Source organism: Oncorhynchus kisutch, linkage group LG4 (assembly GCF_002021735.2).
Source record: "Oncorhynchus kisutch isolate 150728-3 linkage group LG4, Okis_V2, whole genome shotgun sequence".
Taxonomy (NCBI): domain Eukaryota; kingdom Metazoa; phylum Chordata; class Actinopteri; order Salmoniformes; family Salmonidae; genus Oncorhynchus; species Oncorhynchus kisutch.
The window spans coordinates 34,997,879-35,025,585 of NC_034177.2; the positions used below are offsets into that span (position 1 = coordinate 34,997,879).

Below are 27,707 nucleotides of genomic sequence, written 5' to 3' on the forward strand. Positions count from 1 at the left end.
GAGGAGGAGGAGGGAGGACCGTGTGCTTTAACGTAAGGGGTGTTGATGGGGGTTTGAGGATCTGAAAGGGGGTCGGCGCCTGCTTATGTAGGCCCATGTATACGCATCTAAAGCTACAGTAGACACAGTTATCCCTGTATATGAATTATGAATGGACAACAAAATATATTTTCAAAGTGCTAAGAGGGCTGTTTAGAATAAAGTATAGTTTTTCTTCAATAATTTGTTGATTCTAAAATGAGTAAAAAGACCACCTACAAGCAAAATCATAACCTCAAGTGTGTAAAACAAGATGAACAAAGAGAGAGCGAGAACGAGAGCACAGGGGCCTGCTCACTGACCTGGGAAATGAGGTCTGATTTCCTCGCTAGTTCTGGGAAGCAAAAGAGAGAAAAGAAAGCGAAACGGAGGGGGTAGCCGGGGAACATAGGGGGAAGTCTTGAGCACTAACTAAAAAGAAAAGACAAAAAAAATGGAGAGGGGCACAAGGAGAACAGAGGGGAGAGGGGAGAGGTGACAGTCTTTGGAGTGCTAACTAAAAGAGAGGCATAGTGAGGCCCTGTGGGGTGGTGTGTGTGTGTTAGTGTGTGTGTCAAGGTCAGCATTTCATATGTGTCACTTCCTGTTGGCCAGTGCGGCAGGAGCGTTGCTTGGCACTAGGGCCGCCAGCGGGGAAGACTGGCACAGGAGGTTACCACACTGGGACACACACACACACACATTTGTCTGCAAACTAGTTTGGGTCTAGTTGAGAGTAAAGTACATGATAGTATTTGTGGCATACACCGGCCTATAGCACGTGCATACTGTACATATGCATTAATGACCACAGACATACAGGTATAACCTCACACACATACACACAGAAACAAACACACACTTTCTGGTAGAATATACCGGCAATATACGGTTTAAATGCCGTCAGTATGATTTTCAATATTATTACGTTTGTTTTTTATAGCGGCCCTTGTGTGCACATTCGGTAATAGCGTAAACCCCGGTATGGTACAGAAACGGTATGAAGATCTGGATACCACCCAACACTACTGTTACCTCACTGTCTCCTCTCTCTCCTCGTCTCCGTACCTCTCAATCTGCCTTCGTCTGTGGATGACTGACTTATGTTTGCATGCCTGCCTGGCTGAAGGGAAGCTTCTCACTGCACCTGCTCTGTAAAATTGACTACTTTTGCTCGGACAACACTAACAGCCTCAGTGACTAACTATTCTGTCTGTGTGCTTATTTTGTTGCCTGTCTCCCCGGCCCTGGCCGTTGTTAATGCGGTTGTTTGACATTGCAGGCAGAGGGCTTTCTTCTCCCAGCAGCCCCGGTGGACAGTAGGCTTTACCCTAATTGGTTCCTGAGCACAACCCTCCACAGCCGCCAACAGCCATGTTAATGCCCCGACGCACACATGTACACACACATACACCCGTCTGTAAAATACACTCTGTAAACAACAAGAACAGGACAATCAGTGGCTAGCTGACTAATTAACATCCTCACAAAACATCTCATTAGCATTTCCTACAGAGGGGAAGGAGAAAGTGTGTAAGTGACATTCTGCACAGCGGCCATGGGCCTTGGTAGGCTCACCAATCAGAGGGCGGTATCTCAGGGGAGTTCAATACGCCTCTCCATGGGGGGGAAGATAAGCAGAATTTTAGAGGCAATCAGGAAAAATAAATCAGTGGGCATACGCAGTTTAACCAGCAGCTTAACCTGCTTTACTGTGAGTAGAATATCAGATTCTGTTTCAGAGGCACAGTGGTATGGAGCTGTATAGTTCACAGGAGATGAGTGGACAGTGCATCAACCAGTCAAGGTACAGACAAATGTCCCAGCTGCATTCCAGAGTACTGAAGTGCAAAAATGGATACCATTTTGATTGTTAGGATATCGTGGCCTTCATCAGAATACTGTACGTCCCAAACTTTACAAAGAGAAGGAAAATTACACAAATCCGGTCTTCCAAGAATCAGTGGTGTGGGTATGTCTGTAGGAATAGCAGAGAGGAGTGTGATTCCCTGAACAGGATATGACCCCTGACCTGTGTTCCAGCCCGTCTGTCCTGACCCCTGGTATTATCCTTCTGTCACCTGACTGTTATACCAACTGTCAGGACCCCGTGACCCAGCACTCATCACACAGCTACTACTAACACTACACTGGTCTTATGATAAAGTAGCCCATTATAAGCGAACAGAGAGAGAAAGAGAGAGTAGGGGGAGAAAAAGAGCAAGAGAGACAGAGAGAGAGACAGAGAGAGACAGAGAGAGAGCCTCCTACTGTAATCTGTGTGGCAGTCCAGGCAGGTAGTGGGGAGGGGGGTCAGGGGTCAGGTGCTATCGGGACAGCAGCTCAGCTCCTGCCAGCCCTGACTGAACTCAGGAAGTAGATTACCTTTTCATGACCTTTTGTCTAGAAGACCCCAAAATATATCCTCTTATCACAACGACCTTAGCGCGGGTGCATGGGAAGAGGAGGAGAGACATCCATCATAGGACAGATTAATCCTCCTCTCCATTCTTCTGCTCCATCTATTAATAATGTCGCCGGAGGGGAGAATTTGCTCCCAAGATTTATTCTGATATCGTGACTTTTATTCATTAACCTGCAATACGGGCCTTCCTTTTAGCAAGGAATATATATTTTACTGCAAATTCTCAGCACATTGACTGAGCTTGTTTAGACTGCAAATTCAAGTACTCGTTGACCTATTCTAAAAAATACTTTGTGAATGAGAGTTGACGAACATATTAAATAAACATAAATGTGATGGTATACACTCCTCTCCATATGGATTTGATGTATTTGGACAATCTTTTTTGTTTTTTTTGCTATATTCTCTAGAGTTTTAGATTTGAGATAGAATGTTTCATATTAGGCAACAGTACAGAAAGGCATCTTTAATCTGACGGTATTTTCATAAATATTTGTTTTAACATTTAGAAATAAAAGCACTATATGCATCTAGTCCCCCCATTTGAAAGAAGTCAGAAGTATTTGGACAAATTCACTTATAGTGTATTAAAGTGGTCAAATGTTAAGCATTTGGTCCCCTGGTTTGATACCCTACAAGTGAATTAGTCCAAATCTGTCTTAGGAAAAGAGATCTGGGATGAGTTGAAATGGCAGGTCTGTTAACATGGTCTAAGCACACCAAGACAATCGTGAAGAGGTCACGACAAAACCTATTCCCCCTCAGGAGACTGAAAAGATTTGGCATGGGTCCTCAGATCCTCAAAAGGTTTTACAGCTGCACCATCGAGAGCATTCTGACGGGTTGCATCACTGCCTGATATGGCAACGTCCCTTCCTCTGACCGCAAGGCACTACAGAGGGTAGTGCATACGACCCAGTACATCACCGGGGCCAAGCTTCCTGCCATCCAGGACCTCTATACCAGGCAGTGTCAGAGGAAGGCCCTAAAATTTGTCAAAGACTCCAGCCACCCTGGTCATAGACTGCTCTCTCTGCTACCGCACGGCAAGTGGTACCGGAGCGCCAAGTCTAGGTCCATGAGGCTTCTAAACAGCTCCTACCCCCATATCTATGTATAGCCACTTTAATAACTCTAACTACATGTTCATAATTACCGACACCGGTGCCCCCCGCACATTGACACATTGACTCTGTACTGGTACCCCTTGTAAAGAGTCCCGTTATAGTTATTTACTACTGCTCTTTAATTATTTGTTAATGACATTTTCTTAAAACTGCATTGTTGGTTAAGGGCTTGTAAGTAAGCATTTCACTGTAAGGTTTACTACACCTGTTGTATTCGGTGCATGTGGCAAATACAATTTGATTGACATCCTGCTATCAGTCTTTCACTCTCTCTACTCAGTGCTCCCTCTCTCTTCTGTTTCTCTCACTATGCTCCCTCTCCCTCTTGTTCTGTCTCTCACTTTCTGCAATGAGCTCTCTCGCTCTTTCCCCACAAGCTCTTTCCCCACTCTCTCTTTCCACACTCTCTCTTTCCCCCCTCCCCCCTCCCTCCTCCAGGTAATCAACCCAGTACTAATGGCTTATTCTTTCTGCTCCAGCAGACACATCCCACTTGTTTATTTTCCTCCACTCGTAAATCTGGGGGTACGTCACAGGCGCTAAAATATTACCGCTATAATCTCAGGTAATTATCTCTCTCTCTAACAGCCATTCCATTGCAGAGTTTTCTGTAACTCTGATGTGTGATTCAAGGGTTTCCAGTTTTTGTACTTTATGTGTAGATTAATAAAGCTCCATCAGTGTGTACTTTATGTGTAGGTTAATAAAGCTCCATCAGTGTGTACTTTATGTGTAGGTTAATAAAGCTCCATCAGTGTGTAGTGTATGTGTATGTTAATAAAGCTCCATCAGTGTGTAGTGTATGTGTAGGTTAATAAAGCTCCATCAGTGTGTACTGTATGTGTAGGTTAATAAAGCTCCATCAGTGTGGACTGTATGTGTATGTTAATAAAGCTCCATCAGTGTGTACTGTATGTGTAGGTTAATAAAGCTCCATCAGTGTGTATGTGTAGGTTAATAAAGCTCCATCAGTGTGTACTGTATGTGTAGGTTAATAAAGCTCCATCCGTGTGTACTGTATGTGTAGGTTAATAAAGCTCCATCAGTGTGTACTGTATGTGTAGGTTAATAAAGCTCCATCAGTGTGTATGTGTAGGTTAATAAAGCTCCATCAGTGTGTACTGTATGTGTAGGTTAATAAAGCTCCATCCGTGTGTACTGTATGTGTAGGTTAATAAAGCTCCATCAGTGTGTACTGTATGTGTAGGTTAATAAAGCTCCATCAGTGTGTATGTGTAGGTTAATAAAGCTCCATCAGTGTGTACTTTATGTGTAGGTTAATAAAGCTCCATCAGTGTGTAGTGTATGTGTATGTTAATAAAGCTCCATCAGTGTGTACTGTATGTGTAGGTTAATAAAGCTCCATCAGTGTGTACTGTATGTGTAGGTTAATAAAGCTCCATCAGTGTGTATGTGTAGGTTAATAAAGCTCCATCAGTGTGTACTGTATGTGTAGGTTAATAAAGCTCCATCCGTGTGTACTGTATGTGTAGGTTAATAAAGCTCCATCAGTGTGTACTGTATGTGTAGGTTAATAAAGCTCCATCAGTGTGTATGTGTAGGTTAATAAAGCTCCATCAGTGTGTACTGTATGTGTAGGTTAATAAAGCTCCATCAGTGTGTATGTGTAGGTTAATAAAGCTCCATCAGTGTGTACTGTATGTGTAGGTTAATAAAGCTCCATCAGTGTGTATGTGTAGGTTAATAAAGCTCCATCAGTGTGTAGTGTATGTGTAGGTTAATAAAGCTCCATCAGTGTGTAGTGTATGTGTAGGTTAATAAAGCTCCATCAGTGTGTAGTGTATGTGCAGGTTAATAAAGCTACAGCAGTGTGTATGTGTAGGTTAATAAAGCTCCATCAGTGTGTAGTGTATGTGTAGGTTAATAAATCTCCATCAGTGTGTAGTGTATGTGTAGGTTAATAAAGCTCCATCAGTGTGTATGTGTAGGTTAATAAAGCTCCATCAGTGTGTAGTGTATGTGTAGGTTAATAAAGCTCCATCAGTGTGTACTGTATGTGTAGGTTAATAAAGCTCCATCAGTGTGTACTGTATGTGTAGGTTAATAAAGCTACAGCAGTGTGTATGTGTAGGTTAATAAAGCTCCATCAGTGTGTAGTGTATGTGTAGGTTAATAAAGCTCCATCAGTGTGTATGTGTAGGTTAATAAAGCTCCATCAGTGTGTACTGTATGTGTAGGTTAATAAAGCTCCATCAGTGTGTATGTGTAGGTTAATAAAGCTACACCAGTGTGTATGTCTAGGTTAATAAAGCTCCATCAGTGTGTACTGTATGTGTAGGTTAATAAAGCTCCATCAGTGTGTATGTGTAGGTTAATAAAGCTCCAGAAGTGTGTATGTGTAGGTTAATAAAGCTCCAGCAGTGTGTAGTGTATGCGTAGGTTAATAAAGCTCCATCAGTGTGTATGTGTAGGTTAATAAAGCTCCAGCAGTGTGTAATGTATGTGTAGGTTAATTTAATTTATTAATATATATATATTTTTTTTAATTTTACCTTTATTTAACCAGGCAAGTCAGTTAAGAACATATTCTTATTTTCAATGACGGCCTGGGAACAATGGGTTAACTGCCTGTTCAGGGGCAGAACGACAGATTTGTACCTTGTCAGCTCGGGGGTTTGAACTTGCAACCTTCCGGTTACTAGTCCAATGCTCTAACCACTAGGCTACGCTGCCGTTAATAAAGCTCCATCAGTGTGTAGTGTATGTGTAGGTTAATAAAGCTCCATCAGTGTGTACTGTATGTGTAGGTTAATAAAGCTCCATCAGTGTGTATGTGTAGGTTAATAAAGCTCCATCAGTGTGTATGTTTAGGTTAATAAAGCTCCATCAGTGTGTATGTGTAGGTTAATAAAGCTCCATCAGTGTGTATGTGTAGGTTAATAAAGCTCCATCAGTGTGTATGTGTAGGTTAATAAAGCTCCATCAGTGTGTATGTGTAGGTTAATAAAGCTCCATCAGTGTGTATGTGTAGGTTAATAAAGCTCCATCAGTGTGTATGTGTAGGTTAATAAAGCTCCTTCAGTGTGTACTGTATGTCTAGGTTAATAAAGCTCCATCAGTGTGTACTGTATGTCTAGGTTAATAAAGCTCCATCAGTGTGTACTGTATGTGTAGGTTAATAAAGCTCCATCAGTGTGGACTGTATGTGTAGGTTAATTAAGCTCCATCAGTGTGTACTGTATGTGCAGGTTAATAAAGCTCCATCAGTGTGTATGCGTAGGTGAATAAAGCTCCATCAGTGTGTACTGTATGTGTAGGTTAATAAAGCTCCAGCAGTGTGGATGTGTAGGTTAATAAAGCTCCATCAGTGTGTACTGTATGTGTAGGTTAATAATGCTCCATCAGTGTGTACTGTATGTGTAGGTTAATAAAGCTCCATCAGTGTGTACTGTATGTGTAGGTTAATAAAGCTCCATCAGTGTGTACTGTATGTGTAGGTTAATAAAGCTCCATCAGTGTGTATGTGTAGGTTAATAAAGCTCCATCAGTGTGTACTGTATGTGTAGGTTAATAAAGCTCCATCAGTGTGTATGTGTAGGTTAATAAAGCTCCATCAGTGTGTACTGTATGTGTAGGTTAATAAAGCTCCTTCAGTGTGTACTGTATGCCTAGGTTAATAAAGCTCCATCAGTGTGTATGTGTAGGTTAATAAAGCTCCATCAGTGTGTATGTGTAGGTTAATAAAGCTCCATCAGTGTGTATGTGTAGGTTAATAAAGCTCCTTCAGTGTGTACTGTATGTGTAGGTTAATAAAGCTCCTTCAGTGTGTACTGAATGTGTAGGTTAATAAAGCTCCATCAGTGTGTATGTGTAGGTTAATAAAGCTCCATCAGTGTGTACTGTATGTGTAGGTTAATAAAGCTCCATCAGTGTGTACTGTATGTGTAGGTTAATTTAATTTATTAATATATATATATTTTTTTTAATTTTACCTTTATTTAACCAGGCAAGTCAGTTAAGAACATATTCTTATTTTCAATGACGGCCTGGGAACAATGGGTTAACTGCCTGTTCAGGGGCAGAACGACAGATTTGTACCTTGTCAGCTCGGGGGTTTGAACTTGCAACCTTCCGGTTACTAGTCCAATGCTCTAACCACTAGGCTACGCTGCCGTTAATAAAGCTCCATCAGTGTGTAGTGTATGTGTAGGTTAATAAAGCTCCATCAGTGTGTACTGTATGTGTAGGTTAATAAAGCTCCATCAGTGTGTAGTGTATGTGTAGGTTAATAAAGCTCCATCAGTGTGTACTGTATGTGTAGGTTAATAAAGCTCCATCAGTGTGTATGTGTAGGTTAATAAAGCTCCATCAGTGTGTATGTGTAGGTTAATAAAGCTCCATCAGTGTGGACTGTATGTGTAGGTTAATTAAGCTCCATCAGTGTGTACTGTATGTGCAGGTTAATAAAGCTCCATCAGTGTGTATGCGTAGGTGAATAAAGCTCCATCAGTGTGTACTGTATGTGTAGGTTAATAAAGCTCCAGCAGTGTGTATGTGTATGTTAATAAAGCTCCAGCAGTGTGTATGTGTAGGTTAATAAAGCTCCATCAGTGTGTATGTGTAGGTTAATAAAGCTCCATCAGTGTGTACTGTATGTGTATGTTAATAAAGCTCCATCAGTGTGTATGTGTAGGTTAATAAAGCTCCATCAGTGTGTAGTGTATGTGTAGGTTAATAAAGCTCCATCAGTGTGTATGTGTAGGTTAATAAAGCTCCATCAGTGTGTAGTGTATGTGTAGGTTAATAAAGCTCCATCAGTGTGGACTGTATGTGTATGTTAATAAAGCTCCATCAGTGTGTATGTGTAGGTTAATAAAGCTCCATCAGTGTGTACTGTATGTGTAGGTTAATAAAGCTCCATCAGTGTGGACTGTATGTGTATGTTAATAAAGCTCCATCAGTGTGTATGTGTAGGTTAATAAAGCTCCATCAGTGTGTACTGTATGTGTAGGTTAATAAAGCTCCATCAGTGTGTATGTGTAGGTTAATAAAGCTCCATCAGTGTGTACTGTATGTGTATGTTAATAAAGCTCCATCAGTGTGTATGTGTAGGTTAATAAAGCTCCATCAGTGTGTAGTGTATGTGTAGGTTAATAAAGCTCCATCAGTGTGTACTGTATGTGTATGTTAATAAAGCTCCATCAGTGTGTATGTGTAGGTTAATAAAGCTCCATCAGTGTGTATGTGTAGGTTAATAAAGCTCCATCAGTGTGTATGTGTAGGTTAATAAAGCTCCATCAGTGTGGACTGTATGTGTAGGTTAATAAAGCTCCATCAGTGTGTATGTGTAGGTTAATAAAGCTCCATCAGTGTGGACTGTATGTGTAGGTTAATAAAGCTCCATCAGTGTGGACTGTATGTGTATGTTAATAAAGCTCCATCAGTGTGTACTGTATGTGTAGGTTAATAAAGCTCCATCAGTGTGTACTGTATGTGTAGGTTAATAAAGCTCCATCAGTGTGTAGTGTATGTGTAGGTTAATAAAGCTCCAGCAGTGTGGATGTGTAGGTTAATAAAGCTCCAGCAGTGTGGATGTGTAGGTTAATGAAGCTGAATCAGTGTGTGCTGTATGTGTAGGTTAATAAAGCTCCATCAGTGTGTATGTGTAGGTTAATAAAGCTCCAGAAGTGTGTATGTCTAGGTTAATAAAGCTCCATCAGTGTGTACTGTATGTGTAGGTTAATAAAGCTCCATCAGTGTGTAGTGTATGTGTAGGTTAATAAAGCTCCATCAGTGTGTACTGTATGTGTAGGTTAATAAAGCTCCATCAGTGTGTATGTGTAGGTTAATAAAGCTCCATCAGTGTGTATGTGTAGGTTAATAAAGCTCCATCAGTGTGGACTGTATGTGTAGGTTAATTAAGCTCCATCAGTGTGTACTGTATGTGCAGGTTAATAAAGCTCCATCAGTGTGTATGCGTAGGTGAATAAAGCTCCATCAGTGTGTACTGTATGTGTAGGTTAATAAAGCTCCATCAGTGTGTATATGTAGGTTAATAAAGCTCCATCAGTGTGTATGTGTCACGCCTTGGTCTTAGTATTTTGTGTTTTCTTTAATTATTTGGTCAGGCCAGGGTGTGACATGGGTTATTGTGGTGTGTTTTTGTCTTAGGGGTTTTGTGGGGTGTCTATGTAGTCTATGGCTGCCTGAGGCGGTTCTCAATCAGAGTCAGGTGATTATCGTTGTCTCTGATTGGGAACCATATTTAGGCAGCCATATTCTGTGAGTGTTTTCGTGGGTGATTGTTCCTGTCTTTGTGTTTGCACCAGATAGGGCTGTTTCGGTTTTCACATTACGTTTATTGTAAGTTCGTGTTTCTTTATTATTGAATAAACATGGATTGCAATAGCCACGCTGCATTTTGGTCCGATCCTTGCTACACCTCCTCGTCCGAGGAGGAGATAGAAGAAAGCCGTTACAGTATGTGTAGGTTAATAAAGCTCCATCAGTGTGTAGTGTATGTGTAGGTTAATAAAGCTCCATCAGTGTGTATGTGTAGGTTAATAAAGCTCCATCAGTGTGTACTGTATGTGTAGGTTAATAAAGCTCCATTAGTGTGTACTGTATGTGTAGGTTAATAAAGCTACAGCAGTGTGTACTGTATGTGTCGGTTAATAAAGCTCCATCAGTGTGTCCTGTATGTGTAGGTTAATAAAGCTCCATCAGTGTGTAGTGTATGTGTAGGTTAATAAAGCTCCATCAGTGTGTAGTGTATGTGTAGGTAAATAAAGCTCCATCAGTGTGTATGTGTAGGTTAATAAAGCTCCATCAGTGTGTACTGTATGTGTAGGTTAATAAAGCTCCATCAGTGTGTACTGTATGTGTAGGTTAATAAAGCTCCATCAGTGTGTGTGTGTAGGTTGATAAAGCTCCATCAGTGTGTATGTGTAGGTTAATAAAGCTCCATCAGTGTGTAGTGTATGTGTAGGTTAATAAAGCTCCATCAGTGTGTATGTGTAGGTTAATAAAGCTCCATCAGTGTGTATGTGTAGGTTAATAAAGCTCCATCAGTGTGTACTGTATGTGTAGGTTAATAAAGCTCCATCAGTGTGTACTGTATGTGTATGTTAATAAAGCTCCATCAGTGTGTAGGTGTAGGTTAATAAAGCTCCATCAGTGTGTATGTGTAGGTTAATAAAGCTCCATCAGTGTGTATGTGTAGGTTAATAAAGATCCATCAGTGTGTATGTGTAGGTTAAAAAAAGCTCCATCAGTGTGTATGTGTAGGTTAATAAAGCTCCATCAGTGTGTATGTGTAGGTTAATAAAGCTCCATCTGTAACGGCTTTCTAGGTGTGGTGAAGGAGAGTCGGACCAAACTGCAGCATGTAGATTGCGATCCATGTTTAATGAAAACAAACGTAAATACAAATAAACAAAAAACAATAAATGTAAATGAAAACCGAAACAGCCTATACTTGTCAACTAAATACAGCGACAGGAACAAAGACACTAAGGACAATCACCCACGACAAACTCAAAGAATATGGCTGCCTAAATATGGTTCCCAATCAGAGACAACGATAAGCACCTGCCTCTGATTGAGAACCACTCCAGACAGCCATAGACTTTGCTAGATAACCCCACTAGCTACAATCCCAAATACATACACACCAAAACCCCAAGACAAAACACACCACAATACAAAAACTCCATGCCACACCCTGGCCTGACCCAATACATGAAGAAAAACACAAAATACTTAGACTAGGGCGTGACAGAACCCCCCCTCTAAGGTGCGGACACCCGAACGCACCTCAAAACAATAGGGAGGGTCCGGGTGGGCGTCTGTCCATGGTGGCGGCTCCGGCGCGGGACGTGGAACCCACCCAGTCAATGTCTTAGTCCCCTCTCCTCGCGTCCCTGGATAGACCACCCTCGCCGCCGACCATGGCCTAGTAGTCCTCACCCAGAACCCCACTGGACTGAGGAGTAGATCGGGACTGTAGGACAGCTCGGAGTGAGAGAAAGCTCAGGAGTGAGAGAAAGCTCAGGAGTGAGAGAAAGCTCAGGAGTGAGAGAAAGCTCAGGAGTGAGAGAAAGCTCAGGAGTGAGAGAAAGCTCAGGAGTGAGAGAAAGCTCAGGAGTGAGAGAAAGCTCAGGAGTGAGAGAAAGCTCAGGAGTGAGAGGAAGCTCAGGCAGGTTGATGGATCTACCAGATCCTGGCTGGCTGGTGGTTCCGGCAGATCTTGGCTGACTGGCGGATCCTGGCTGACTAGCAGATCTGGCAGATCCTGGCTGACTGGCGGATCCTGGCTGACTGGCGGATCCTGGCTGACTGGCGGATGCTGGCCGACTGGCGGATGCTGGCCGACTGGCACTACTGGCAGATCCTGGCCGACTGGCACCTCTGGCGGATCCTGGAAGACTGGTGGATCCTGGCTGACTGGCGGATGCTGGCTGACTGGCAGATGCTGGCCGACTGGCAGATCCTGGCCGACTGGCACTACTGGCAGATCCTGGCCGACTGGCACCTCTGGCGGATCCTGGAAGACTGGTGGATCCTGGCTGACTGGTGGATCCTGGCTGACTGGCGGATCCTGGCAGACTGGCGAATCCTGGCTGACTGGCAGATCCTGGCCGACTGGCGGATCCTGGCCGACTGGCAGATCCTGGCCGACTGGCAGATCCTGGCCGACTGGCAGTACTGGCAGATCCTGGCCAACTGGCACTTCTGGCGGATCCTGGCTGACTGGTGGATCTAACTGATCCTGACAGACTGGCGACGCTGGGCAGACTGGCGATGCTGGGCAGACTGGCGACGCTGGGCAGACTGGGGGCACTGGCGGCGCTGGGCAGACTGGCGGCACTGACGGCGCTGGGCAGACTGGCGGCTACTTGCAGACTGACAGCTCCTTGCAGACTGACAGCTCCTTGCAGACTGGCAGCTCCTTGCAGACTGGCAGCTCTGGCTGCTTCATGTAGACTGACAGCTTTGGCTGCTCCATGCAGACTGGCAGCTCCATGCAGACTGACAGCTCTGGCTGCTTCATGCAGACTGGCAGCTCTGGCTGCTCCATGTAGACTGACAGCTCTGGCTGCTCCATGCAGGCTGGCAGCTCTGGCTTCTCCATGCAGGCTGGCAGCTCTGGCTGCGCTGAACAGGCGGGAGACTCCGGCAGCGCTGTAGAGGAGGAAGGCTCTGGCTGCGCTAAACAGGCAGGAGACTCCAGCAGCGCAGGAGAGGAGAAAAGCGCTGGCTGCGCTGAACAGGCGAGGTGCACTGAAGGCCTGGTGCATGGTGCTGGAACTGGTGGTACTGGATCGAGGACACGCACAGGAAGCCTGGTGCGGGGAGCTGCTACCGGAGGACTGGAGTGTGGAGGTGGCACAGGATGGGCTAGACCGTGAAGGCGCACTGGAGATCTTGAGAGCAGTGTTGGCACAGGACATGCAAGGCTAGGGATGTGCACAGGAGGCCTGGTGCGTGAGGCTGGCACCAACTTCACCAGCCGACTAACACGCACCTCAGGACGAGTATGGAGCGCTAACCCAGGTGCCATCAAATCCCCAACACGTTCCGTCAGGCGAATTCCATGCAAAAAGCACCAACACAGCAACTCCCTCATTTCTCTCTCCTCCAATTTCCCCATTAACTCCTTCACAGTCTCTGTTTCGCTCACCTCCAACACCGGCTCTGGTTCTGGTCTCCTCCTTGGCTCCTCACGATAAACAGGGAGAGTTGGCTCAGGTCTGACTCCTGACTCTGCCACACTCTCCCTGAGCCCCCCCCCCCCCCAAGAAATATTTGGGGCTGATTCTCAGGCTTCCATCCGCTACGCCGTGCTGCCTCCTCATATCTGCGCCTCTCAGCTTTCGCCGCCTCCAGTTCTTCCTTGGGGCAGCGATATTCTCCAGGCTGAGCCCAGGGTCCTTTACCGTCCAGTTCTTCCTCCCATGTCCATTTCTCCAGGTGGTGCAGCCTCTCCCACTGCAGCTGCTGCTGCTGCTCCTGCTGCTGCTGCCTCTGTTGCCTCTCCTGTGGCTCCTGCCTGTTAACACGCTGCTTGGTCCGTTGGTGGTGGGTGATTCTGTAACGGCTTTCTAGGTGTGGTGAAGGAGAGTCGGACCAAACTGCAGCATGTAGATTGCGATCCATGTTTAATGAAAACAAACGTAAATACAAATAAACACAAAACAATAAATGTAAATGAAAACCGAAACAGCCTATACTTGTCAACTAAATACAGCGACAGGAACAAAGACACTAAGGACAATCACCCACGACAACCTCAAAGAATATGGCTGCCTAAATATGGTTCCCAATCAGAGACAACGATAAGCACCTGCCTCTGATTGAGAACCACTCCAGACAGCCATAGACTTTGCTAGATAACCCCACTAGCTACAATCCCAAATACAAACACACCAAAACCCCAAGACAAAACACACCACAATACAAAAACTCCATGCCACACCCTGGCCTGACCCAATACATGAAGAAAAACACAAAATACTTAGACCAGGGCGTGACACCATCAGTGTGTACTGTATGTGTAGGTTAATAAAGCTCCATCAGTGTGTATGTGTAGGTTAATAAAGCTCCATCAGTGTGTATGTGTAGGTTAATAAAGCTCCATCAGTGTGTATGTGTAGGTTAATAAAGCTCCATCAGTGTGTATGTGTAGGTTAATAAAGCTCCATCAGTGTGTATGTGTAGGTTAATAAAGCTCCATCGGTGTGTACTGTATGCCTAGGTTAATAAAGCTCCATCAGTGTGTATGTGTAGGTTAATAAAGCTCCATCAGTGTGTATGTGTAGGTTAATAATGCTCCATCAGTGTGTAGGTGTAGGTTAATAAAGCTCCATCAGTGTGTACTGTATGTGTAGGTTAATAAAGCTCCATCAGTGTGTAGTGTATGTGTAGGTTAATAAAGCTCCATCAGTGTGTACTGTATGTGTAGGTTAATAAAGCTCCATCAGTGTGTACTGCATGTGTAGGTTAATAAAGCTCCATCAGTGTGTACTGTATGTGTAGGTTGTTACGTTCCCCAGATTATGTGTTGTAGTTTGTGAATTTACATGTGTTTATTTTAGGAAATGGCTTCCTGAAATCCCTCAAGCAGCTGATTGGTCGACTCCAGGGCTAATTGGAGAGCAGACCCCGCCCCCTCGTCAAGACGCAGCTGTCTACAATTACCCATTCCTTCTGAAGCTATATAAAAGCCAGTGTTCTGTTCAGGAGGGAGATCTTTTTGCAGAGAGATCTTTTTGCAGAGAGATCTTTTTGCAGAGAGATCTTTTTGCAGAGAGATCTTTTTGCAGAGAGATCTTTTTGCAGAGAGATCTTTTTGGAGGTAGAGATTTTGCTGGAGGTAGGGATTGCTGAGATTGATTGTGATAGAGGTTGATTTTGCTGGGAGTACATTGCTGGAAAGTGGTATGTTCTGTGAGTTTGTTGCTCAGATAGAGCTTATTTGATGTCCTTTGTTTCTTAGTTTGTTTGTGAAATTGTTTTATATTCTGTTTCATTTGTTCCCAGGGGGGAAGGGGAAGGCACCTTGGGAGTGTTTAGGCAAGAGGCCCGCGGGCATACATATACCCGTAGCATATTCGCTGTCTAGGCACACTAGGTAAGACCTGGGCGGACCACCCCTTGTATTTTGGTTAGGGCACCAGGTGGTGCTAAATTAGGTAAGTAGTGGGTAGGCAGGTAAGATAGGAGAGGGGGGGGCTTTGAGATTTACTTTCTTTGCTTTGGTTCCGTCCAGCCCCTTTTCCCCATATTACCGTTTAAAGGAATAAAGTCCTTGTAAACGGTTCCACATTATGCATGTTGTCATCCTTACTCGCACCTACAGTCCATACCTTTTTCACTTCACGGAGAGTTTAGTTGTAGCAGGGTGTTGCGTTCCCTCTTCATAGAGGCGTGCGTAACAAGGTTAATAAAGCTCCAGCAGTGTGTAGTGTATGTGTAGGTTAATAAAGCTCCATCGGTGTGGACTGTATGTGTAGGTTAATAAAGCTCCATCAGTGTGTACTGTATGTGTAGGTTAATAAAGCTCCATCAGTGTGTACTGTATGTGTAGGTTAATAAAGCTCCATCAGTGTGTACTGTATGTGTAGGTTAATAAAGCTCCAACAGTGTGTATGTGTAGGTTAATAAAGCTCCATCAGTGTGTACTGTATGTGTAGGTTAATAAAGCTCCATCAGTGTGTATGTGTAGGTTAATAAAGCTCCATCAGTGTGTTGTCACGCCTTGGTCTTAGTAGTTTGTGTTTTCTTTAATTATTTGTTCAGGCCAGGGTGTGACATGGGGTTATTGTATTGTCTTATTGGGGTTTTTGTAGGCATTGGGATTGTGGTTGATTAGGGGTGTGTCTAGTATAGGCTTGGCTGCCTGAGGCGGTTCTCAATCAGAGACAGGTGATTCTCCTTGTCTCGGATTGGGAACCGTATTTAGGTAGCCTGAGTTTCACTTTGTATTTCGTGGGTGATTGTTCCTGTCTCTGTGTAGTGTTCACCAGATAGGCTGTATTAGGTTTCATTTTCCGTTTGTTGTTTTTGTATTTATTAGTTATTTCACGTATCGTTCCGTTTTTTCTTCATTAAAGACATGAGTAACCACCACGCTGCATTTCGGTCCGACTCTCTTCCTTCTACAAACGAAGAACGCCGTTACAGAATCACCCACCACACACGGACCGAGTGGCGTGGTTACAGGCAGCGACAACAGGAGGTACTTACGAGACGCTGTTATGAGGAAGTTATGGACAGCAGAAGCATGGAGTATACGACGTGGGATGAAATAGACAGGTGGGCGGCCGACCCAGAGAGAGTGCCTGAGCCCACCTGGGATTCGCTAGAGCAGTGCGAAGAGGGCTATAGGCGAATGGAGTTAGAGAAACAGACACGGCGGCGCAGAGCTAAACCCGAGAGTCACCCCAAAAAATGTATTGGGGGGGGCTCAGAGGGAGAGTGGCTGAGTCAGGAGATAGACCTGAGCCAACTCTCCCTGTTTATCGTGAGGAGCCAAGGAGGAGACCAGAACCAGAGCCGGTGTTGGAGGTGAGCGAAACAGAGACTGTGAAGGAGTTAATGGGGAAATTGGATGAGAGAGAAATGAGGGAGTTGCTGTGTTGGTGCTTTTTGCATGGAATTCGCCCGACGGAACGTGTTGGGGATTTGATGGCACCTGGGTTAGCGCTCCATACTCGTCCTGAGGTGCGTGTTAGTCGGCTGGTGAAGTTGGTGCCAGCCTCACGCACCAGGCCTCTTGTGCACATCCCTAGCCTTGCACGTCCTGTGCCAACACTGCTCTCAAGATCTCCAGTACGCCTTCACGGTCTAGCCCATCCTGTGCCACCTCCACACTCCAGTCCTCCGGTAGCAGCTCCCCGCACCAGGCTTCCTGTGCGTGTCCTCGGTTCAGTACCACCAGTTCCAGCACCACGCACCAGGCCTTCAGTGCGCCTCGCCTGTTCAGCGCAGCCAACGGTTTCCTCCTCTCCTGCGCTGCTGGAGTCTCCCGCCTGTTTAGCGCAGCCAGAGCCTTTCTCCTCTCCAGCGCTGCCGGAGCCTCCCGCCTGTTTAGCGCAGCCAGAGCCTGCCAGCCTGCATGGAGCAGCCAGAGCTGTCAGTCTGCATGGAGCAGCCAGAGCTGTCAGTCTGCATGGAGCAGCCAGAGATGTCAGCCTGCATGGAGCAGCCAGAGCTGTCAGCCTGCATGGAGCAGCCAGAGCTGTCAGCCTGCATGGAGCAGCCAGAGCTGTCAGCCTGCATGGAGCAGCCAGAGCTGTCAGTCTGCATGGAGCAGCCAGAGCTGTCAGTCTGCATGGAGCAGCCAGAGCTGTCAGTCTGCATGGAGCAGCCAGAGCTGTCAGTCTGCATGGAGCAGCCAGAGATGTCAGTCTGCATGGAGCAGCCAGAGCTGTCAGTCTGCATGGAGCAGCCAGAGATGTCAGTCTGCATGGAGCAGCCAGAGATGTCAGTCTGCATGGAGCAGCCAGAGCTGTCAGTCTACATGAAGCAGCCAGAGATGTCAGTCTGCAAGGAGCTGCCAGTCTGCAAGGAGCTGCCAGTCTGCAAGGAGCTGCCAGTCTGCAAGGAGCTGTCAGTCTGCAAGGAGCCGCAAGTCTGCCCAGCGCCGCCAGTGCCGCCAGTCTGCCCAGCGCCGCCAGTGCCCCCAGTCTGTCCAGCGTCGCCAGTCTGCCCAGCGTCGCCAGTCTGCCCAGCGTCGCCAGTCTGCCCAGCGTCACCAGTCAGCCAGGATCCACCAGTCTGCCAGGATCCGCCAGAAGTGCCAGTCAGCCAGGATCCGCCAGAAGTGCCAGTCGGCCAGGATCCACCAGTCTTCCAGGATCCGCCAGAAGGGCCAGTCAGCCAGGATCTGCCAGTCGGCCAGGATCCGCCAGTCAGCCAGGATCCGCCAGTCAGCCAGGATCTGCCAGTCAACCAGAATCTTCCAGATCTGCTAGTCAACCAGAATCTTCCAGATCTGCTAGTCAACCAGAATCTTCCAGATCTGCTAGTCAACCAGAATCTTCCAGATCTGCTAGTCAACCAGAGTCTTCCAGATCTGCTAGTCAACCTGAATCTTCCAGATCCGCCAGCCAGCCAGGATCTACCGGAGCCTACTACCTACCTGAGCTTCATCTCAGTACTGGGCTTCCTCTCAGTACTGGGCTTCCTCTCAGTTCCGGGCTGCCCCTCAGTCCCGAGCTGCCCCTCAGTCCCGAGCTGCCCCTCAGTCCCGAGCTGCCCCTCAGTCCCGAGCTGCCCCTCAGTCCCGAGCTTCCCCTCAGTCCCGAGCTTCCCCTCAGTCCCGAGCATCCCCTCAGTCCCGAGCTGCCCCTCAGTCCCGAGCTGCCTCAGTCCCGAGCTGCCCCTCAGTCACGAGCTGCTCCTCAGTTCTGTGGGGTTCTGGGTGAGGACTATTAGGCCATGGTCGGCGGCGAGGGTGGATTATCCCAGGATGCGAAGGGGAGGAACTAGGACATTTATGAAGTGGGGTCCACGTCCCGAGCCGGAGCCGCCACCATGGACAGACGCCCACCCGGACCCTCCCTATGGTTTTGAGGTGCGTCCGGGAGTCCGCACCTTAGGGGGGGGGGGGTTCTGTCACGCCTTGGTCTTAGTAGTTTGTGTTTTCTTTAATTATTTGTTCAGTCCAGGGTGTGACATGGGGTTATTGTATTGTCTTATTGGGGTTTTTGTAGGCATTGGGATTGTGGTTGATTAGGGGTGTGTCTAGTATAGGCTTGGCTGCCTGAGGCGGTTCTCAATCAGAGACAGGTGATTCTCCTTGTCTCGGATTGGGAACCATATTTAGGTAGCCTGAGTTTCACTTTGTATTTCGTGGGTGATTGTTCCTGTCTCTGTGTAGTGTTCACCAGATAGGCTGTATTAGGTTTCACGTTCCGTTTGTTGTTTTTGTATTTATTAGTTATTTCACGTATTGTTCCGTTTTTTCTTCATTAAAGACATGAGTAACCACCACGCTGCATTTCGGTCCGACTCTCTTCCTTCTACAAACGAAGAACACCGTTACATGTGTACTGTATGTGTAGGTTAATAAAGCTCCATCAGTGTGTACTGTATGTGTAGGTTAATAAAGCTCCATCAGTGTGTACTGTATGTGTAGGTTAATAAAGCTCCATCCGTGTGTATTGTAAGTGTAGGTTAATAAAGCTCCATCAGTGTGTACTGTATGTGTAGGTTAATAAAGCTCCATCAGTGTGTACTGTATGTGTAGATTAATAAAGCTCCATCAGTGTGTATGTGTAGGTTAATAAAGCTCCATCAGTGTGTAGGTTAATAAAGCTCCATCAGTGTGTAGTGTATGTGTAGGTTAATAAAGCTCCATCAGTGTGTATGTGTAGGTTAATAAAGCTCCATCAGTGTGTATGTGTAGGTTAATAAAGCTCCATCAGTGTGTAGTGTATGTGTAGGTTAATAAAGCTCCATCAGTGTGTATGTGTAGGTTAATAAAGCTCCATCAGTGTGTAGTGTATGTGTAGGTTAATAAAGCTCCATCAGTGTGTATGTGTAGGTTAATAAAGCTCCATCAGTGTGTAGTGTATGTGTAGGTTAATAAAGCTCCATCAGTGTGTAGTGTATGTGTAGGTTAATAAAGCTCCATCAGTGTGTATGTGTAGGTTAATAAAGCTCCATCAGTGTGTATGTATAGGTTAATAAAGCTCCATCAGTGTGTACTGTATGTGTAGGTTAATAAAGCTCCATCAGTGTGTAGTGTATGTGTAGGTTAATAAAGCTCCATCAGTGTGTACTGTATGTATAGGTTAATAAAGCTCCATCAGTGTGTACTGTATGTGTAGGTTAATAAAGCTCCAGCAGCTGTATGAGGCTGACATGCTAGCTAGCCTTGGAGATGTTTCTACAGGCCAGGATCACATGGACCCCATGGAGGGCAAACGACTTGGCTGTCTCAAAACCTACACACAGAGAGGAGAGGAGGGAGGGAGGGAGGGAGGGAGGGAGGGAGGGAGGGAGGGAGGGAGGGAGGGAGGGAGGGAGGGAGGGAGGGAGGGAGGGAGGGAGGGAGGGAGGGAGGGAGGGAGGGAGGGAGAAAAGAGAGAGAAAGGGAGAGAGAGGGAGGGAGGGAGACAGAGTAATGCTTTAAAGATGAGTTATTTTGGGAGATAATGTGGAGATACTCAGGGCAGTTGACTGTGAAGGGGTAAAAGATGGGTTAGAATCCATATCTATGTTGCATATAATTTATATCACTGAGGAGGGAGCCAAAGGGTCTACTGGGGAAAGTTAATCATGTCTCTGTGAAGTGATGACACTGATTGAATTAATGTGGTTCAGGGCTTCACCCGCTAGTCCCCAATACAGATATAGGAAACCAACCACAAGACATCTCAGAAGGTATCACTACCCACTGACTGTACTGGGAGAAACATGGAGATTCAGATTGGTTGGAGTGGTAATACAGTATCAATTGTACTAGTCATAAAAACAATGATGTTGAAGATATGGTTAACAACTGAAGTTATAGAGAAGACAACTAGAAAATCACAACCATTCAAATGACTTGAGAAGAACTTTCATATCAAACCTTGGTGTGATATTCTAGCACTTCAAAGACTGGCTGATAAGAACATTTATGACATCAAAAGTTGTTCTGATAGGAACTGGATTTATCCAACTCATGTAGTCACGATAAAACTAACAAAAAAAACAAGATAGGGACGGAAGTTATTTTCCAAGTTGCCAGTCTAAATGGGTCATTTCAACCCAGAGGTAGAATTCATTTACAAGATTAACTTTTCCTTAAATCATATATTTATTTCTTGTTAAGAAGTTGATATTAACAGTGTTCAATAAACCGTTCCGTATCTACTCATTTACACATCTTTAATAAACAGAAACAGACACACACACACGCGTAGTGGTGAGTGACAGACCGATAGGGCAGGTTTGTGCACACTAAGTGGTTGTGGCGGAGAGGAGCTGAGAGGAGGCACAGCAGACAGCCAGTATCACAGCCAGCATGGATTAAAACCAACCGGTAATTAGATTAGGTCTTAATCTGATTTTCATTAAGTGGAGAACTAGGAGGCCTAATTGTGAGTGGAGTGTTAAATAGTAATATCTATTAAAACTGTAAATTGGAGTGGGATTGGAGGGGCTCTCTGACAACTGAAGCATGGAATTAAATCATATGACACCTTACTAGGAGTAAGAGAGAGAGAGCGCTGCCCGTGCTAATGGTCCCCTCACAATAATAACTAGATGAAAGAAGTGGAAGAGTTGCACTCTGACGTTTGGATAAAAATAGTAGATAAACACTTTTGAAAAAGTGTTTCAACAGGCATACTTACATACCAAGTGTACTCTATCTATCCCCCCTCCCCTGCAGTTGAAATACAATGTGAGAATCATTGCATAAAATGTCAACGCTTCTCAAACAATATCTGATTTACGTTAAACAAAGAACCGGAAAGCAACAAACCCAAGGTTGGACTTAAACTTACAAATTATAAACAGCAATCAGAACAGGAGGGCAGGCAGGCATGCATGCTACAGCTTAAACAACGATTATTCCATCCTGTCTAAATTGAACAAGAACACTGGCAGCTGGGTAAACAACGCCACCTCACACTCACTTGTTGTGTGTACCAAGCATGAAAGTGAAATTAATCGACACCAGTGTTTTCCATAATGGAGTACAAATTAGAATTTGGCAGCAACAACAACAACATGGGCGAGGGAGCTGTGTTTTCCTCATGACAAATAACAAGGATTTGACATTAATTGTGAAATAACGAGAATGACGTTGGTTTACAGAGGCTTCCCACCCTCACGCCTGTGTTTCCCTTGGTGCCGAGATTAGTTCCTGGTCAGGTGAACAACGGGGGAGGTTATTTAGCGTGGCACCCAGACTGTAGAACATGACAGGAGGTCAGGCTGAGGTGTGTTCTACTCAGGGATAAAAAGAGGCCATGTAATACTCCTCAGCAAGCGTTTAGAGGGAAACACAAAGCACATTTTTCTGGCTGGTTACCCAGACCCGGATGAAGCCTACTTCATGATTAAAAAGAATTCTCAATGGAGAAGTTTCCTTAAAAGTGCTCATAATCCAGACTACCAGCGAATGAGGACCAGAGATTCACAGCCTCCAACATTATAACAGTGTATTACTACTGTACTGTATAACCAGTGTGAAATCTCTATCAACCAGTGGGTGGATGCTCTGCATGGTACATTAGGATCCTGGCCATCCTGATATCCCCGATAATGAGTGTGATTTAACGCTCTGTTTGTCCGTATTCCCTCCGTACATAGGTGTATTGGCTCAGCCTAATGAGATCATTACCAGTAAACCTGTTTATTTGGCAAATGGAAAAACAACTCTACATCTGCGTCCAAAGGAGCATTTAAGTAAAATGAGTTGTGTTGATTTGGGCAAAGAGAGCTAAAATCAAATCAGATTCTCTCCCTCCCTCCCTCTCAAAAAGATTGGCGCCTCCTCTACACCTGCTCTTATGAGCGCTCTAATTCTCCTACATTCCAACTGCAGCCCTTCCATTAGTTCCAGGGAGGTGGTGTCACCCCAAAAGTGGGATGTATGGTTTGTAATTACAGCCCAGGGGTGAGTTGTTCCAACTGAGAGGCCTGGAGTGCTTCTATTACCCCTGGCCTGGCCCCTCTTAATCCCCACCTTGCCCCACACACTCCCCTCATGCTCCACATTGCATGGCCTTTCACACACACCTCCATGCCCCCTCCCCACTCCCCCTGTGACCACCTACAACTCCCACCGCAATCTCTCATCAAGGCCTCCCATCACACTGGTCACCTCAACCTTTACTTTACCTTTACACACACAGACAGACTTCATCATGGCCTCCAATAACACCGGTCAACCCTGTCCCTACGGTAATGGGTTACACACACACAATCACTGTCATCAAAATCCGCCCTCCCCTTCCCGTAGCTTTCATCTCCTCATCCCCACACTGTAAACCCCATGGGTCTATAAACTACTTGACTACACACAATAACCCAGTAGCCTTTCATTTGATTCCACTGAGGGGCTTTAAGCACATATATGTATTCCATCCTCTCTCTAACCATTCCAGTTCAATTATATTAGAGCTGTAATCATTATCGAACCCTCCTGGCCTCCAGCGCAATTCCCTCACATGTTACACCAGTTTGGGTCTGCATTGTGAATTTGATCCAAGGTTAATAAAGTTGAATAATTTGACTAACCAACCATAACTGGTTCTCATTATGAAGCCAATAAACATCTTCCTCAGAGAGGACATGAAATGCCTGTTGTAAAGCTCAATTTCCTCAGTTAGAATAACACCAGTTATCTCCAAGGAGGAGACAGAGGACTTTACACAAGAGATTGTCCCACAGTGAAGAAGTGTACATACACGCAAGCTTGTTTGCACACATACAGTGTATACACACACACACACACACAGACCCACACCCATTACAAACTTGTGCTGCATGCCCCCGTCTCCAGGAGCATCTTCTTATGCATCTACTTCCTCCTAGTCAATCCCAGTATGAATAATGAATCCCCTCCTTACCAAGCAGTTGGTTTAACGCATGGCTGGGCCACTCTTTAAGGGTTCCTTATTCACAAACAGCAGTGGTGCAATAAATACCAGGGCTTTGCTGCCAATTTAATGGCAGTTATGTTTGACAAATCTGCCTCAATCTAATGCTCCATCACAAAGCCTGGCTATGGGCTTAATCTGCACACTGAGCCTCCCTCCTCTCCGCTCCGCAACTGGCTGCATCAGTTTAGTGATATGTCCTTCCAGAGAGAGGAGAAAGCAGGCCTAGCTCATAATCCACACAACACAGGGATCAACACAAACACTGAACAATGACACTCTTTCATGAATAACAAATGACATTTAAAGACCTAAAACACTAAGGGAATGATGTTCAGAGATAGGGACTGAAAGATGTAGCATATTTCTCTAATACCTTGTTATTCACTAGTTGTCCCTCCTTCTAACTCTTCTCTGCTTCTTACTGTGACATTGATCCACCACCAACACCTTGTGAAATTCACAGCATGAATGAGACAGGGGGCTTTCCCAGGTCTCACACACACACACACACACACACACACACACACACACACACACACACACACACACACACACACACACACACACACACACGACTGGGGAAAGCTATTTAGATACAATTCTCAGCTTTTTTTTTTACCTTTATTTTACTAGGCAAGTCAGTTAAGAACAAATTCTTATTTTCAATGACGGCCTAGGAACAGTGGGTTAACTGCCTGTTCAGGGGCAGAACGACAGTACCTTGTCAGCTCAGGGGTTTGAACTTGCAACCTTCCGGTTACTACTCCAACACTCTAAGCCCAGCTTGTTGTTCAGAAACTTTAGACAAAGTACCACAACAGTAAACCAGCAATCTAAAATGTCCTCTATAAAATCTTGCGATTCATGTCCAATTGAAATCAAACCACAAATCATGCACACAAAAAAAATCTATGTTATCCCAGTGAAATGAAATGTTCAGTAAATGTTAGAAATTAAACGTACATCTTAATTAAAAATAAATGAATCAAACTGATAAAAAATAATAAGAATTCAATAATCCTTTTACAGAAGTCTTCTTTGTGGAGCCTGTCCTGATGGATATGGATGGGTTGCATGTAGTCCTGCTGTAGTGAGACAGAGAGGGTCACTAGGACCATAACTAACCATTACTAAACCATATGTCATATTATCAAGTTAATAACATGACACCCCAGAGACCTACACTCCTCCCATGAGCACACACAGGCCCTACAGAGTATCTAGCGCACACGTATAACACTGTGAAAGGATGTAGATATTCCATACAAATATATGCTTCGCCTCATTCACATGTTCTATTGTCAGTAGTGAAGATATGATAGAAACAGAACCTGTCACATTGTTCAGTATGGATGAGAATAGCCTTAACAGGTGTGAACATGCAGAGGACAAAGTGTTGACAGTTGGCAGGTTTAGTATTATGAAGAACTAAAAATAAAACTTGTAATAAAAGTTTTTTTTTTAAGGTGACAACAATATTGATGGTGGGTAAACTGATCACCGGTTGCACTGAAGAAAGTAACGCTCCCCATACTTTCGATGGATTTTTCCACAAAAGATGGTTAAACTGTTAGGCAACACAAAAGATGGTTAAACTGTTAGGCAAAACAAAAGATGGTTAAACTGTTAGGCAAAACAAAAAATGGTTAAACTGTTAGGCAAAACAAAAGATGGTTAAACTGTTAGGCAAAACAAAAGATGGTTAAACTGTTAGGCAAAACAAAAGATGGTTAAACTGTTAGGCAAAACAAAAGATGGTTAAACTGTTAGGCAAAACAAAAGATGGTTAAACTGTTAGGCAAAACAAAAGATGGTTAAACTGTTAGGCAAAACAAAAGGTGGTTAAACTGTTAGGCAAAACAAAAGATGGTTAAACTGTTAGGCAAAACAAAAGATGGTTAAACTGTTAGGCAAAACAAAAGATGGTTAAACTGTTAGGCAAAACAAAAGGTGGTTAAACTGTTAGGCAAAACAAAAGATGGTTAAACTGTTAGGCAAAACAAAAGATGGTTAAACTGTTAGGCAAAACAAAAGGTGGTTAAACTGTTAGGCAAAACAAAAGATGGTTAAACTGTTAGGCAAAACAAAAGATGGTTAAACTGTTAGGCAAAACAAAAGGTGGTTAAACTGTTAGGCAAAACAAAAGATGGTTAAACTGTTAGGCAAAACAAAAGATGGTTAAACTGTTAGGCAAAACAAAAGATGGTTAAACTGTTAGGCAAAACAAAAGATGGTTAAACTGTTAGGCAAAACAAAAGATGGTTAAACTGTTAGGCAAAACAAAAGGTGGTTAAACTGTTAGGCAAAACAAAAGATGGTTAAACTGTTAGGCAAAACAAAAGATGGTTAAACTGTTAGGCAAAACAAAAGGTGGTTAAACTGTTAGGCAAAACAAAAGATGGTTAAACTGTTAGGCAAAACAAAAGATGGTTCAACTGTTAGGCAAAACAAAAGGTGGTTAAACTGTTAGGCAAAACAAAAGATGGTTAAACTGTTAGGCAAAACAAAAGATGGTTAAACTGTTAGGCAAAACAAAAGATGGTTAAACTGTTAGGCAAAACAAAAGATGGTTAAACTGTTAGGCAAAACAAAAGATGGTTAAACTGTTAGGCAAAACAAAAGATGGTTAAACTGTTAGGCAAAACAAAAGATGGTTAAACTGTTAGGCAAAACAAAAGATGGTTAAACTGTTAGGCAAAACAAAAGGTGGTTAAACTGTTAGGCAAAACAAAAGATGGTTAAACTGTTAGGCAAAACAAAAGATGGTTAAACTGTTAGGCAAAACAAAAGATGGTTAAACTGTTAGGCAAAACAAAAGGTGGTTAAACTGTTAGGCAAAACAAAAGGTGGTTAAACTGTGTATACTGGCGTTTACCCTCCAGTTTTCCATTGCTGCTCCCAGTGACTGTAGCTCTTTAAAGGATAGGAAGCATGAGTTTTTACTCACCAAAGTAACAACACAAAGACTTAGTAACTTGGTTGTAGTCATGATCTGGTTACCTTCTTGTTGCGGTTTTACATATTTATTAAATTATTTCTGGAGATCTTCTAAACTACCCGCAATGCACTATTTATCAACGTCATATGGAAAATCTACTCTGCGTTAGCTAGCTCAAGCTGGCTAATGTTAGCCACTAGCCATGCAGACCGAGTGTTGACAGAGGTGAGCTTCAAACCACCAATCACAAGGAGGTGTGATGTAAACAACCAATCAGATTTCCCACATGTGGGGGCCACATGATCCTGCTCGGCTGCTCTGACTTCTCCTGCACCAGCAAGCTTGCCTTTGCCTCTAAAGGAACGTGAAAAATGTTTTCCTGCCTGCTCTTAATGTTAATTAACCTGCCTGCTCTTCGTTTATTTTTCATCCTCCAATTTGTTTGGTAAACTTTTTGGCCTGTTCTCTGTGAAATAGGCAACCAGAGTTGTTCAACCTTGGCTTAGTACTAGCGTGCTACAATAGCTGACTAACTTTGCTGTTGTGATAATTTCAATCTGCCTGGAGCCTTCCTCCAATCTCTGTCTTTTTGTTGATGCTTCCCTTCGTTTCCTGTGCCCAATGCCGCCTCTGGATTATTGCCTCTGGAATCAATCTACTTTGAATTTACCTCACTATATTGGATTATCTGACTCTCCCTCGGCCTGTGAAATGGCCTCTCCTTCTAAAGCCCCTCTCTCCTTGGCTCTTCTTTGGTAGCTAACTCAGCCGTCAATCGGTAAGTCTCCGCTCTCTATAGTTTATATCTGCTGGCTTTTTTGTGTGTGTCCTGTGGGTTCCTACCTGTGCTAGACTAGGTGGTGTTGTTCTCTGGATTACTACATACAGTTGAAGTCGGACGTTTACATACACCTTAGCCAAATACATTTAAACTCAGTTTCACAATTCCTGACATTTAATCCTAGTAAAGAGTCCCTGTCTTAGGTCAGTTAGGATCACCACTTTATTTTAAGAATGTGAAATGTCAGAATAATAGTAGAGAGAATTATTTATTTCAGCTTTTATTTCTTTCATCACATTTCCAGTGGGTCAGAAGTTTACACACACTCAATTATTATTTGGTAGAATTG

At 44.3% G+C, this 27,707-nt stretch overlaps 1 pseudogene; it reads right to left on the reverse strand.

The window, feature by feature from the left end:
- Nucleotides 1-27,707, reverse strand: part of LOC109888872 (WW domain-containing oxidoreductase-like) — a 261,956-nt pseudogene that overhangs the window by 228,953 nt on the left and 5,296 nt on the right.